At 31.2% G+C, this 15,194-nt stretch overlaps 2 pseudogenes; both read left to right on the top strand.

The window, feature by feature from the left end:
- The first annotated feature begins 3,678 nt into the window (after positions 1 to 3,678).
- Positions 3,679 to 5,910, top strand: LOC112100306 (annotated as a pseudogene).
- Positions 5,911 to 13,869: 7,959 nt separating this feature from the next.
- On the top strand, positions 13,870 to 14,889 carry LOC112099960 (annotated as a pseudogene).
- Positions 14,890 to 15,194: the final 305 nt, after the last annotated feature.

Genomic DNA, 15,194 nt, shown 5'->3' with positions numbered 1-15,194 from the left:
TAGTAAAACTTTTACACACTACTACAAAAAAGTAAAATAATGATTCATAAGTTATGACGGTTTTTATTAACAACTGTCATAACAACCGTCATAACCACAAAAAAACAAAATAATGACTAATTGTTTAGGCATTTAGTTTTATGTTTTAAACAGACACTTAAATTTCGCTCATTTTTCCTTTTACATTGAGAGGGCCTTCGGGTGATCCCGCAATAAGTTTTATAAGTTCATCTCATTTCCAGAAAATTATTACAACAAACTTTGCAGTATTTTTTTTTTAAAATCAAATAAAGAAGAAATTTAAAGAATTAACTAGTTAAATCCACCTTCTTTCATTTTTTTGTAATTAACTTTTTATTATATTTGACCACACTAAGATTGTCCGAACATAAATTTAATATGACTATTTTACTTCATAAGATAAAAATATTAAAATACTTAAAAATTTCTTATAACTTCAATAATTTTTTATACAAAACTTATTGTATCTAAATGATGTATAAGTACAACAAAGTCTGATTTATTAATATTCAACTAAGCTATCTATTCCATTTAGAAATTTGTAAGATCCATTTAATTAATTAGGCCGAATTTAATAGTTGTAGTACATTCTCAACTTGAGCTCAAAACTATTACTCCTCAAATTTTCCTTTCTATCTCGAAATTCTACTAAAAATTTGGCGTAAACATACTTTAACTTGACCATAAGTTGTTTTCGTTGCTGTTTATTCCGTTCTGTCTCAAAACTCCATTAAAATTTGGCCCAAACGACTCTAACTTGATCAAAAAATGTTTTTATTTTTGTTTATTTAAAAAAAAAAAGCGCTGTGGACAGATGACAATCTTTTTTTTAAATATTTATTTATTAATTTATATTGAGCTGAGCTGAAACCGAACTTGATACCGAATTCTTACTTTATATTAATTTTTAAATTAAAGAAAAGATTTAACAAGTAAAACATGAAAACTTTTTTATGGAATGAAAAATATGAAAAAAATTATATAAATAAAATCCAATTAATAAAAATAATTGCATAAATCATGTGATATTTATTCAATTATTATTTTATGTCTTTATATAAAAAATTGATAGTTGTTTATTATTTATTTTACATTAATAAAAAAATTATCTAAAGTACTGATTGGTTAGATTTTTTTTTTTTTTTGGAAAGGAAAGTGTAACTTTCATAGATAAAACTAGGAGAACAAGTATAGCAGATGGGTTGGGCAAGTTTCCAACCAAATAGTAGGTTCCACGACTTTTAAAGCTAAACCTGCTAAAGTATGAGCAATACTATTACAGCTTCTGGGGGTATGTTGACAAGTAACTTGGTTCAGACGTTTCAGTCTTTCATGAACTTCCGAGATAGTCCAAAAAATCTCCACCTTGCTACTCTTCTTTTTTGTGATTAAATTCACCACATCTTGGCAATCTGATTCAATAATCAGGGGGATGCATGCTGCATTTTCTGCAATTTCCAGCCCCCAATTTGCTGCTTCAGCTTCTGCAGCTGCTATACTGCCATAATATCTAGATTTCTTCATAGCAGCAGCTATAAACTCTCCGTTGTGATTTCTGATGGCTGTTCCCAGTCCAACCATTTGGTCTTTCGTCTTGATGGTTGCATCCACATTCATTTTAAACCATCCTTCCGGAGGTGGTTTCCAACTTGGCTGAGTAGCGGCTGCCTGGGGAGGATTATCTTGCTGTTGGGGGGCTTTGATTCTTCTATACGATTCCACAGTTGCTTCAGCTTTAGCTACTGATATCTGACCATCTTCATTCTTTTTTTCAAAAACAAAAAGGTTCCTTGAATGCCAAATAGCCCAGCATGTTGCCACGATTAACTCTACTTCTCTTATAGTTCTTCTTTCCATCAACCCCTGCAGTACGCTCAACATATCTTGATTGGCAATATGTTCTAGATCTTCTTTAAAATCAGTAAGCTTCCACATTTTCTGAGCTGCTTTGCACGCAAACAGAGCATGGAAGACATTCTCCCCTTTGCTGCCACATCTTGGACACCAGGGATCTTGCACAATTTTCCTCTTCCATAAGTTCTCAGTAGTTGGCAACAAATTCTGAGCTGCTCTCCACATGAAGATTTTTATCTTTGCTGGGATTTCAAGCTTCCATATCACATTCCACTCAGTTAGTCTGGAATTTGAAGTGCTTGGCCAGTTTGGAAACTTGAGGTGGAAGGCTATTTGATAACCACTCTTAACAGAGTATATACCCTGCTTGTCATAAGCCCACAAAAGCTCATCAGGTTCAGGGCATCTCGGGAGGGGAGTCTGCATTATTCTTTCCATATCCTCAGGCATAAAATGCTGTCTAATCATGTTTTCATTCCATTTGTGCTCTTCATTGATCAAGCAAGATACTGAAGCTCCCTCAAGCAGGGTTGGTTGAGATAAAATCTTAAAAGTCACAGGTCTAGGAATCCAATTGGTATTGTGAATCTGCACATTCTCCCCATTTCCAATTCTCCGTCTTAAGCCTCTGTGCATTACCTGTCTTCCCCATATAAGCATTCTGATTTTCTAAAGGCTAAACTGATTGGTTAGAATTAAAACAGAGAAAAGTAAGCAAAAAAAATCACTAAAGTCAAAGTTGCTACAGGAAGAAATTGCAAGGAAAGAACGAGTGACCCCACGTTTATCCGGAGATCCGAAGACTTTTATATAAACGGATATCAATTAATTTACCCGGATATCCGATAGACTTGTGTATATATGTGCGTCCACACACACACACACATTGAGTGCTCGCCACATAGAACCAGTTCTCTGATTGAAGAGATAAGAGGTTGAAAATTGGAAGGAGAAAGAGAATTAATAAAGCAGGATCTGCAACTCTTATTCAATTTTATCAGTATTTTCAAGTAAGCATTTTGTATTAATTTTTGTATCATTTTATCATATCTTTAATTGTTTTATTATTAATATCACTATTATTGAGTTATAAACACACACTTTGGTTTACTTAATTGAAACAAAAAAAAGAGTGAATTTGATATGGTAACTGGTATATTTATCTGTTTGTTTTGCAGGCTGCGAATTCAAGTCTTAAATTGGTAACTGCTACTGGCCATGGAGGTGCGTCTGTCTTACTCTCTATAGATTTTTTTTTTAAAATTAAATTCTAAAAATAGAAGTATGGAAACAGAGAACGCTTAATTGAATCTAATTTCAGCTTATATTTTATTTTCTCTTATTCCTTTATTTATTTGTTTGTTGGTGCGCAAAAATTAATAGCTTAGCATAGTGAGAAGAATTGAGAATAAGTTTTCTTCTCAAATCAAAATCAGATTTTTGCTCTGTTTTCCATTCTTCGAAAAAATTATAAATTTGAATTTGAGCAGTGGATTATAAACACTTAGATTTAGATTTTTCACAAAACTTTACTCTGAAATACAATAATAATATTTCATGTATTCAATTTCATTTAGAAAGCACGTCTTTGCATATAAGTGTTTCAAAATTATCCAATTAGTTGTATGTTTGTTTGACAGATCACAAATTAAGAGTTTAATTAAAATCTTACGTGCGGATTTGATCTTTTGTTTTAGCTCTGTATTAGATAATTAAATTTGGTAAGCTTAATTGATTAGTTAAAGCTAAGTTGAAGGGGCTGAGCATGTAATCAATCCTTATCTTATTTGAGAATCGTTAATAATGTAGGGAGATCCAAATGTAGGAAGCTCATCATCATCAGCTAATAAGAAAAGAAAAAAGACTTCAAAGGTTTGGGATGAGATGAGAGAGCTCAACATAGATGGAAAAGTCATAGCCCAATGCAAACATTGTAAGAAGTTGGTTCCTGCTGACAGCAAGGACGGAACCACACGTCTCTGGAATCATTTACACAGATGCCGAGATAACCCTAAGAGAAAAGGGCCTGGTGGTCGTGATAGGGATGATCAAGATCAATCACTGTCCCCATCAATCAAAACAAAAGAATTAGCCAGTCTTATTAAAGAAAAAGAAAAATCTCTACCTGATGTGATCAAGCACTTGATCGACCCAGAAGGAGATACTAGTGATCGGGAATGGCATCCATGGCTGTTAACTTTGAGAAAAGATGAAATACTCCAACGGTTAAAGTCGAGAAAGGATGGAATACTCAAACTCTACGAAGAAGAGAAGGAAAATCTTTGCCAATTTCTTAATAAACTCTCTTGTCGTTTCACCCTACAAATTGTACAAATTGCTAAAGGACGTGTCTTGGTAGTACACTATATTGATGATTGTTGGGAACGGCAGAGCAAGATTATTAGTTTTTGGCAACGTCCTCCCAGTGACGGATCTAGAAAAATAATTTACTGGGTGCTAAATTAAATGACAATAAAATATAAAAACTGAAACTTGAATATATAAATTTTTTGATAACATAATTACAATTGTTCTTTACGCGATTTCATATTCTGAAAACGTTGTGCAATAGATTCATTATCAATACTACTAAATACATCTTTTCTACATGTACAATCAAATTATTATTTATCCATTTATCTCTCATCCGATTCCGAAGTTCATTCTTTACAAATTTCATTGTTGAAAATGTTCTCTCTACTGTAGTTGTAGAAACTAGAAAAACTTAGACTATTTAATAATATGACAGGGATTATTTAAAAATTTATTAATTTTTCTTTTAAACAAAAATGAGTTTTTTTTTTTTTCAGTGGGGGCTCCAGCCCCCACTAGTCCTACACTACATCCGCCTCTGCGTCCTCCTGATGATTTCGAGAATTTGGTAAAAGCTGTGAAACAATCATGCTTGGATTGGAAGATCGACACGAATATTTGCTTTCTACTTCCTGTTGATCGAGATGATCTAGAAGACGAACGGCATGACGCAATTGTAGAGATGTTAAGTGGGTTTAGTCAACGACGTTCACTTCCTTTTGCCAGCTGCCTACCTGACGCTGGTCATTTTGTGGATTATATTAATGGTAAATTGAGGACCGTAGATTACTTGCAGGATGGGATAGAGTCCTTATCGGTCTTTGCTGATTATGTGCATTACAAGGACCGTAGATTCTTTCTGTTGGACGGTGCCGTAAAACGAGCGATTTCCTGGGTCAAATGTCCGGACACTTCTTTCTGGGGTCTTTTAGAATGCTTCGAGACGATGGGGGGCTTGAAAGAAGTATTTTCAGCGCTGGAGCAATTCGATTCCGAGTTTAGGTCAATTAATTTAAGTAAACAAAAATGGGATGAGGTAACTGCCACGCTCGAGCATTTGAAATTCTTGGAGTATGTTGCTGACATCTTCCTGTGGATCCAATAATTGTAGATCTTCCTTACGTGCATAAGATATTAACGGATCGGTGCAACCACACCATTGAAGATTGTCTTTTTTGCCAAGAAGTGATGAAGGAAGCGATTGATCTATTTTTTAGCAAACATTATTTGGTTAGTCATTGCAGTAATTCTTGACCCACGGTTCAAAATGGATGGTCTGCAACTTCGTTACAAAGAGATTTATGGCAGTGACGCTGACAGATACCTTGAGAAAGTGAACAAAGATTTTAGAGACGTTTATAATGAATATGCACCACCAGACTCCAGCAATTCAAAGTCATATGAAATGCTAGACGCCCTGGGAAGGCCTTCATCACCAAAATCAGAGCTCGATCGCTATTTCGATTTGCTTAAAGTTCCTAGATATAAACAGTTTGACATACTAGCATGGTGGCGTAGCAATGCTCCGTCTTTTCCGACACTCGCAAGAATGGCTCGTGATTACTTAGCATTAGGAATAACTTCTGCTGATGACGCTGCCAAGCGTGCCTTGTTTGACCTGATCGATGACGTAGACTGTATTTATGGATTTCGTGAAATACCCGAGATAATAACGCCTTTGGTATATGCTTAAAAGGAATTTTGAGTAGCGTTGAAAATTAGCGGTTATTTGTGTCTGCGTTGCATTTGTACAATATTATTCCTGTTTATTTCATACAAAAAATAAAAGAAAGAGTAATGATACAGCCACAAACTCTTGTACAAACTTATTTTGTACAAATTGATGTGGCATGATAAGATTAGTTGAATTAAATATCACTTGACCTACATGATTTGTTTTTATTAATTTATATTTTCATTCAACTAATGAATTAATGCCACGTCAGTTTGTACAAAATAAGTTTGTACAAGAATTTATGGATGTATCATTACTCTAAAGAAAATCATATTAAAGACAGATATGTTTCCTATATACATAAAACTTGTATTTTAAATGGCTAACAGTAAGCTGACTTTGTCTTTTCCTGCGAACATTTCAATTTCTAAAGTCATTAAATTCGTCAATTATCTTCTTTTTAATAGTGTTAGTTTGCACAACTGACATATTTAATACTTTTTTGGTTAGTTTTATTTATAATTAATAGAATTTAATTCAATTAGGAAGTAGGAGTGACTTTAAGCATGGCAAATTAGACAGCCATCTTATGTCTCATAGCTTCATTTTTTAGTATTTCCATAATAATACTTGAATTAATAATTTTTTTTAAGTTACATACATTTATACATATTCTATATTTAATAGAGAGTTATAATTATAATATTGTCTAACCAGTTCATTAATTATTATTTTTTTAAGAAATCAGTAAATTCTTTATCTCTCCATTTAAAAAGAAAATTTAATTATTTAACAATAAAAAATACCTTGTGCTCTTCTCTCGGTTGAATGACTTCATTCTTTATCTCGCTGTTCCAAACGTGGCCCACGCAGAGTCATTTCCTGATTATTTTATTTCATTCTTCTGCTTCTGGCGTTGGGAAATGGAAATAGCCAGTTTTGTACTAATAAACTAGTCATTTCCCCTTAGACTATTATTATTCTAAAATACTAATAAACTAGGGCTCCAATAAAAAAAAAATCGATTATTTACTAATTAATACATGAAACATGTTACCAGAGCCTCTCCAAATTTTCGAACTAATTACTTGTAAAAATAAGATATATATAAACTTGATTTTATATAGCTAGTAGATTATTACTTTTTTATAATTATTGAAATGATTAATTAATATTATCCATTAATATACGTAATCTTTTTCTTAATTTTTTTCCCTTCTAGGAATTTCACACAAAAAGGCAAGAAAGCGGGGAAGTTTTCTGTGATTAATTTGTTGTTCCACCCCTAATATGAAAGCTTTAATTCGAAAATTAATTAGTAGCTTTAAACATTTGAGCTAGCTAGGCTTAATGATGATTCGTGTTAATCATTAATCTAGTCGAGTGTAACTGAAGATATTTTGATTACTGAGACTTAATGGAGCCAATCAGATTTCAAGTGTAAACTCAATTGCGTTACTCGTGTCCTAATTCAGGAGTTAGGGTCAAACCTCAAGACTCAAGTAGATTTCTCCTTTGGGACTTACGGTTTTAGTGGAGGTCATGATGGATGATTATTAAACATAATTTTTTTTAAGGAAATTTGTTCAGTATAATGAAATCACATTATATTGTTATTATTACATTAAATCAAATTAACAGTTTAATATATACGTCTCATTATGTGATTTTAATTAATTTATATTTGAAGAATTATTAATTATCCACCTAAGTTTACAATATTCTCAAAAATAGTGTAAAAGTTTATTTTTTTTATTTTCTACTATGTTTGTAATTTGTATCAATTGTTCATCAAAATGTTAACACGTTAAAATATTTAACAGAATCTAAGTAAAATGACTATTACATCCTCGAATTCAAGGGTATTTTTGACTTTGTACTATTAATAATAAAGTAGAAAATTATTTACTTTATTAACAAAATACCACAAAAGTTTGAATTTATTTGTAATTTGTATCAACTATCCACCAAAATTTTTAAATACAAAATTAAAGAAGTTGGGCTTTGAAAACTTGAATATAGCCCATAAATATTAACATTAATTTAACTTTTAAGTGGCCCACAAACTCATTAATATTTGTAAAGATATATTAAAGTATGATAAATGTTTTAAATTTATATATTTATTATTGATTGAAATTGTTTTCATATTATTGTTGAATAAACCCTAAGCCAATGAATATGTTGTCTACACACCTGGTTTATTTGATAAAAATAAATAATTTTTTATATTTTATCATATAAAAAATGGGAGAAAAAAAAGAAAAAAAAAAGCAAATGAAAGTAAATCATCTGTGTGTTACTTGACCGATGTGCTAGTCTTATCATCTTTAGGTTTGCACCGTGTGTGAGGGCATGATTGAAGGCTGGCTATTTGAGAGATCCAAATGTAAGATATTAATTTATTTTCTAATTAAAAAATAAAAGAGAGAATTGATTGAGGCCACCTCAAAAACAGAGGAAGACAGATATGTTTCCTAAATACATGGAAACTTGTAATTTAAATGGCTAACAAAAAGCATATCTTGTCTCTTCTCTATGGAACATTTTAGTCAAATTCATAAATTATCGATAATAATTATATTTCTAATAATCAGATTCTTCTTGATGAGCTAAGAACTTAATCCAAAAAAATGAAAAATAAACAATAAATAATCCACACGTAAGTTGGAGAACTGACAGATTCTAGTACTTTATCTTTTTTTTTTTAAATTTTATTGATAACCAACATAATCTAATCCAACTAGGAAGGGAAGGCTTTAGTTAACGTAATAGTTAAACTCTAATTACCAATTAATATAATATTGACTTTTACCTAAACTTTCGGGTCAAACAATGAAATACAAAAGCCTATCCTAATTTCAACCAATTGCATTTAGGAACAAGTTAGAATTGATTTATTTTACTAATGTTAATAAAAAAGTGGAGAATTTTTCTGTGATTTGTTTTTGGGTGTGATGGAAAGCATGTATTATTTATAAAATTGAGGGTGTTGACCTTGCAACAACAATCTATGTGAAGGCAGCCTGACTACTAGTGAGTTGTGGACTTTGCATCGTTCCATCTTTAATATTTGTTTATGCTTTAATCGGAAAAGTAATTTAGTAGCTTTATACATTTGAGCTAGCACATCTGTGAAACCTGGCAATGGCAATTGGGATTTCATGCACGAACGACAGAATATACCTCGTCCTCGAATCGAATTGTGTTAAAGAAGTTCAGGGATTATATTCTTGATGTTAGAAGCACTGACCTTGTTAACAAGCCCGTTGATACTCTTAGGGAGCATCCCATGTCAAACGCTGCTGCTGATACTCCACGCTGCTTTCATCATCTTGCTGTAATTTGTAATGGCTAATCACAAGAGATAACACAACACTTCGAGCTTAGATCAATCAAGATTAAACTGGAATCAAGATTGAGAAGAAATCAGAACAATGAACAAAGAAACAGAACTGGATTGCTAAGAACAAGCTACCATATTTGAAGGAAAAATTCACACTCTTTCGTTAATCAAAACTGAATACAAACAGATCACTTTTAATGAAGAGATTTCAAGATTCCCAAAGAAAGAAGAATTATTCTGAATGGAGGAGAAGTGAGCGAGAAAGGGTTTATATGTCAGGTGCTGCACACTGAGAGAATTTTGGATCATATTGAGTAATGAATTGTAACTGTTTTATTGATTTAACAATGTACAACTTTGCTGTTTTAGTAATGAATTCTTCCTCTGCACGTGTAGATTGCATCACTTTACTTGTTTGAGCATCTTCCTTGGTTAACAAGTAAACTCCAACTGGCATCCCCACGTGAGTTGATCCAGGTTCAGCTTCATTCTCAACCTTAACACACACCAGCATCGCGCTTCTGAAAAATTTCCGGAAACCATATAACTACCTTTAACAACCCAGACCACGTCAACAGAAATTTTATCTTTAAAATTTCTTGTGCAGTTTTTTTTTTTGGGGGGGGGGGGGGGGGGCGGGGGGTACGGTTTGATATTTTTTTTAACAGATATAAGCTTATCTAACAGGTAATGGACCTCTTTGATGGGATTAAAAGGAGGTTTGGTACAGCAATTAAACGATAGTATATGGGAACATATTTCATCCTTCCAATTAAAAATAGAAAAAAATCTAAAAAAAATTTGAAACTTTATTTTTAATTCAAGGTCTTAGATTGAGATGGGAGAGAGAAGTTTAGAAATTAGGAGATGAGAGATGGTTGTTAATTATAAAATTATTTTAGCCTTTTTTTTTTAATTTCTGATGAATGAGTAATTCTATTGGAGATAGTCTAATAACTAATTAGCCTTTTTTACAGTGAGAGCTCGTAACGACAAATGTCGTGGGACCAGTTTGGCAAGTCTTTTATTTTTATTTTTTTTAAATTTTTCTATTTATATTGAATTTTTCTACAATATATAGAGGTATAACTTTGATAGTTTTAAATAAACTTTCAATAAAATTACGAAAAATTCCCATGTAATGATAGGGCTATAAATTATTTGTATAAATTAAAATGACATAAAGATATATGTTGGTTTAGAAAAAATTAATGAAAATAATTATACAAATCATGTCATGTTATTATTTAATTAATAATTTATGTCATTAGGCATTGTCTACACCCTTACTTTTATTTTTTATTTTTTTAGCATCAATCGCCAAGTAAAAGTAGCAGTACAAGAAATTGAAAGGCAAGAACAAGAGACCTATTTTAGTATATTTTTGTCGTTAGCTTTTTAACATCGGTGGCGTGGCAAGACACTCCATATTATCTGGCTTGTGACTACCTAGTATCATCTATTTCTCTTGGTGCTTTCCACAATATTTGTAACTTTAAATTTAATGAAGGGGTAAAAATTTGTTTAGCCTCTATATTTTGAAGTTAGTATCTGTTTAATCCTTATATTTTTAAAAATACCTTAAACCATTCCTACTATTAAATTATTGACATTTTTATCATTATCTTTTGTTCCTTTAACTTATTTTTACAATATTGCCCTATTATAATAATTTTTTAGACATTATTAAAAAGAAAAAAAATAACCAGTTTAACACCAAAAAATAAAAGAAAACAAAAAATATATATTAATTTTTGTGAAACACACTCTTGAGTTAAAATATTAATTTTTCTAAAAAATTGATAATGTAATTTTTTATAATATTAATTTTTAGACATACGTGAGCTTCCACAAAAATTAATATATATCTTTTTTATTTTTATTTTATTTTGAGTTTAATTTGATAATTTAATTTTTTATTAATATCCAAAAAAGAAAATATTATTGTAAAAGTGTAATATTATAAAAACAAGTTAAAAATAATAAAAAATAATGGCATGAGTGTCAATATTTAGTAGTTGGGATGTTTTGAGGTGTTTTTAAAAATACATGGACTAAATGGATACTAAGAGTGCGTTTGGCACACTGCATTGTATTATGCTGGATTGCATTATTTTAATGCTAGTGTATTGTATTATGTTGTATTGCATTAGCACTGTATTATAATAATGTTGTACAATGTTTGGTACTACACTGTACTGTATTATTTTTTTAATTAATTTAAATTAAATATTATATTATATTAATGTTTTATATTATATTAATATATTTAAATTGCATTAATATTTTATGTTATTATTTATATTATTATTAATTTTAAATTAATATTATTTAAATTTATTCAAATTTAAATTTTATTAGTTATAATAAGTTATAAATTTATTAATAAATTATAATGTAAAAATAAAAAAATACAATTATTGAATGATAAATTATTTATTTATTAATTTATATTAATAATTATAATGTAAAAACAAATAAAATAAAAGTATTATATTAAATTAAAAACTATATTTATTTATTATTTTAGTATTATAATAATAATAAAGCAAAAAGCAAAAGTTAAAAGCAAAAGAAAAAAAAAACAAAAAGCTAATGCGTCAGTTGACGCATTAGCCCCCCACCCCAATCCCTTGCAATTTTGTTCTAAACATGGGTTTGATATTATTTTAATGTGAACAGTATTATAATACACCATAATGGCATAATCACATGCACTAAACACACCCTAACCTCATAATATAGGGATTAAACAAACTTTAACTCTTTAATGAAGCGATTCTACCTCGAGCTAACAAGTACTGCTTTGGCGTGCTTAGAAGGATCAGGATGGTTGTGAAGCGCTGAAAACTAAATAATGCCCCCAAATTGGCGTTCTTTCTGAGTACGTTTGTGTTTGCACAACCCTACTATTATACATATGCTAGTCTTTTCAAATTATATTATTGCAATATACTTATCAACGGAAATGATACTTTTAAAATTTTGTTGTAATTCAGCTTTGAGGTGAAATATGTGTCTATCATCGTCTAATTTATTAAATATGATTGTGTTTTAAATTTCATCACTACGTCAACATCACAAGCCGTAAAATTGTTCAATTATTGGAACTTTGCCAAGTAATTACCAGAGAGACAATATGATAATTTAAATATCAATTTTCTTTTTCCTCCACTCCCTGGACCCATTCCTACCTATAATCACATTATGATCATTTTTATTTTTTAAATCCCAGATGGCCGACAAGGTTTAAATATAATGACAATTTTCCTCCACCGACCGCTTGTTTTAAAATTTTTATTAGCAATTTATTTGAGCAAGTTGATGGACCGGATGACCTAATTTCCTTTCACCTACTCTCTCTCACAGATTTTAAAAAAGAACCGGAAACTACTTCTGAGACGGAATATTCCATGCTGAAAAGAGAACAAAATAAAAATGCACCTCGCAATGGCTTACATTCACTCCCCTCTGTAATTGTATTTGTTGTATTAGATTTTTTTTTCATATTTTCATATATATATTTAAGCTTTGCCCACCCCTTACTTAAAAAAAAAAAAAAAAAAAAAAAGCCCTCGTCCATATAAAATTTCTAGACCTTAAAAGGAAATAGACTTTCATACATTAATGCGCAGAGAATTCTCGAATTACTTTATTATCCGATATTTAAAGTTTTAAACATTAATTATGCAGGGTAAATATAGATATTTTACACTAATTTTTTATATTTTATTTAATAACCTTAAAATTTTTTCAAATTCTGCAGGCGTGATGACGCCCTCTAGTCCGATATACTCTCTGCCGCTGTATACGTAGAAAAGTGAATAAAATAAATTTAGTGTTCGTAGAGCACCCAAAACTTCTCTTGTCCGATTCAGATTCTTCCTGCACAAAAAGTCTCACTCAAAATAACAAACAATTTCATCCAACTAACGCGTTATTTTGTAATTTAGCATCAAGTAAATTTAATGGTCCAACGGATGTTTAAAATCCGAAGGACTTTTCCTTCCGGCTCCATTGAGTTTGGACACCAAAACTTTGTTTCATTGAATTCGTATTTTATTCTGTTTATATGCATGGTATGATAACAAAAATTATGCTTCACTAAATTTTAAAAAGCTTATTGAAAAAAAAAAAAAGTTATATGAAGCTAACATCTCCAGAATTTATTTAAATGGTCAGATTCCTATAATTTTAAGAATGCACACAAAATTATATTCATAAACCATTTTTTTTTTTGGTTAATTTATGGGGCTGAGACATTTGTTGCACTTAACATAAAATTTATGTTGATCCGCATTTAGTAAAATGAGATGGAACTGCTTCGAAGTTTCTCGAACATTTTAATCCCTTTAGCTGCTTTTACCAAATAATCAACTGACCAACTTAAAATTCAATAAACAACCCAATAACTCTGATTAAAGTCAGTATTATAGAAATATGATTTACCAAATCAAACTCAGGTGGTCAGATTATAATCAAACAAATTTTGTTAAAGCACTGCAAAATAATCCATTTAATGTGAAGTATTGGTGTTTAACGATTAAATCCAATGGAGTTGAATTAAGTCTTAATCACCCAAATAATGATTTATTAATTGAAGCACAGTGAGTAGAAATTGGTCCCTTTTGCCTGCTGCCTACTTGACGCTGATTTTTTAATGCGTTATAAGTATTCCGAAGATTACGTCAGGGATGGGATACAGTCCTTAAAGGGTTGTGCTCGATATGTGCATAACAAGTCAACATTAGATGATCGAATTCAGTTGGACAGAGCCGTAAAAGAAGCGATTTCCTGGCTCAGGTTTGATCCTTCTTCCTTGGCTTTTCTTGGGTACTTAGAGGCTGCAGTGGGCTTGAAAGAAGTATTTTCAGTGCTGGAGCAATTCGATTCTGTTTTTAGGTCAATTAATTTTAACTAAACAAAAATGGGATGAGGTAACTGCCACGTTCGGGCATTTGAAATTCTTGAAGGATGCTACTGACAGCTTCCCGTGGAAAACACGTGATATTCCAATAATTGTAGATCTTCCTTACGCGCATAAGATATTAAAGGATCGATGCAGCCACCGCATTGAAGATTGTCTTTTTTGCCAAAAAGTGATGAAGGAAGCAATTGATATATGTTTTAGCAAATATTATTGGGTTAGAGTCATTGCAGTAATTCTTGACCCACGGTTCAAAATGGATGGTCTGCAACTTCACTACAAAGAGGTTTGTGGCAGTGATGCTGATAGATACCTTGAGAAAATTAATAAAGATTTTAGAGACGTTTATGACAAATTTGCAGCCACCGACTCCAGCAATTCAAAGTCATATGAAATGCTAGACGCCATGGGGAGGCCTTCATCACCAAAATCAGAGCTTGATCGCTATTTCGATTTGCTTAAAGTTACTAGAGATAAACAGTTTGACCTACTAGCTTGGTGGCGTAGCAATGCTCCATCTTTTCCGACCCTCGCAAGAATGGCTCGTGATTACTTAGCATTAGGAATACCTTCTGCTGATGACGCTGCCACGGGTGCCTTGCCTGCCCTGAGGGATTACTTAAATCTTTCTTTTTTTGTTTATTGTTTACCCGAGATAAAAACGCCTTTGGTATGCTTAAAAGGATTTTTGGGCAGCGCTGAAAATTAGCGGTTATTTGTGACTGCGTTTGCATTTGTACAACATTATTCCTATTTATATTATACATAGGATAAGTGTTCTTTACATCCTATAGTTTGTAAAATATCTCATTAATACATCTTTTTTCCGTTGGCATAACTAAAATTCAATAAACAACCCAATAACTCTCATTAAAGTCAGTATTAATTATAAAAATAAGATTTTACCAAATCAACCTCAGATCGCCGGATTGTAATCAAACAAATTTTGTTAAAGCACTGCAAAATAATCCATTTGATGATGTGAAGTACTGGTGTTTAACAATTAAATCCAATAGGACTGAATTAGTGGTTAATCACCCAAATAATGATTTATTAAT

Source organism: Citrus clementina, unplaced genomic scaffold, assembly GCF_000493195.1.
Source record: "Citrus clementina cultivar Clemenules unplaced genomic scaffold, Citrus_clementina_v1.0 scaffold_3, whole genome shotgun sequence".
In the NCBI taxonomy this organism is placed as follows: Eukaryota; Viridiplantae; Streptophyta; class Magnoliopsida; order Sapindales; family Rutaceae; genus Citrus; species Citrus x clementina.
The sequence above is the reverse complement of the archived record's forward strand: the minus strand, read 5'-3'. Positions and strand labels throughout refer to the sequence as shown.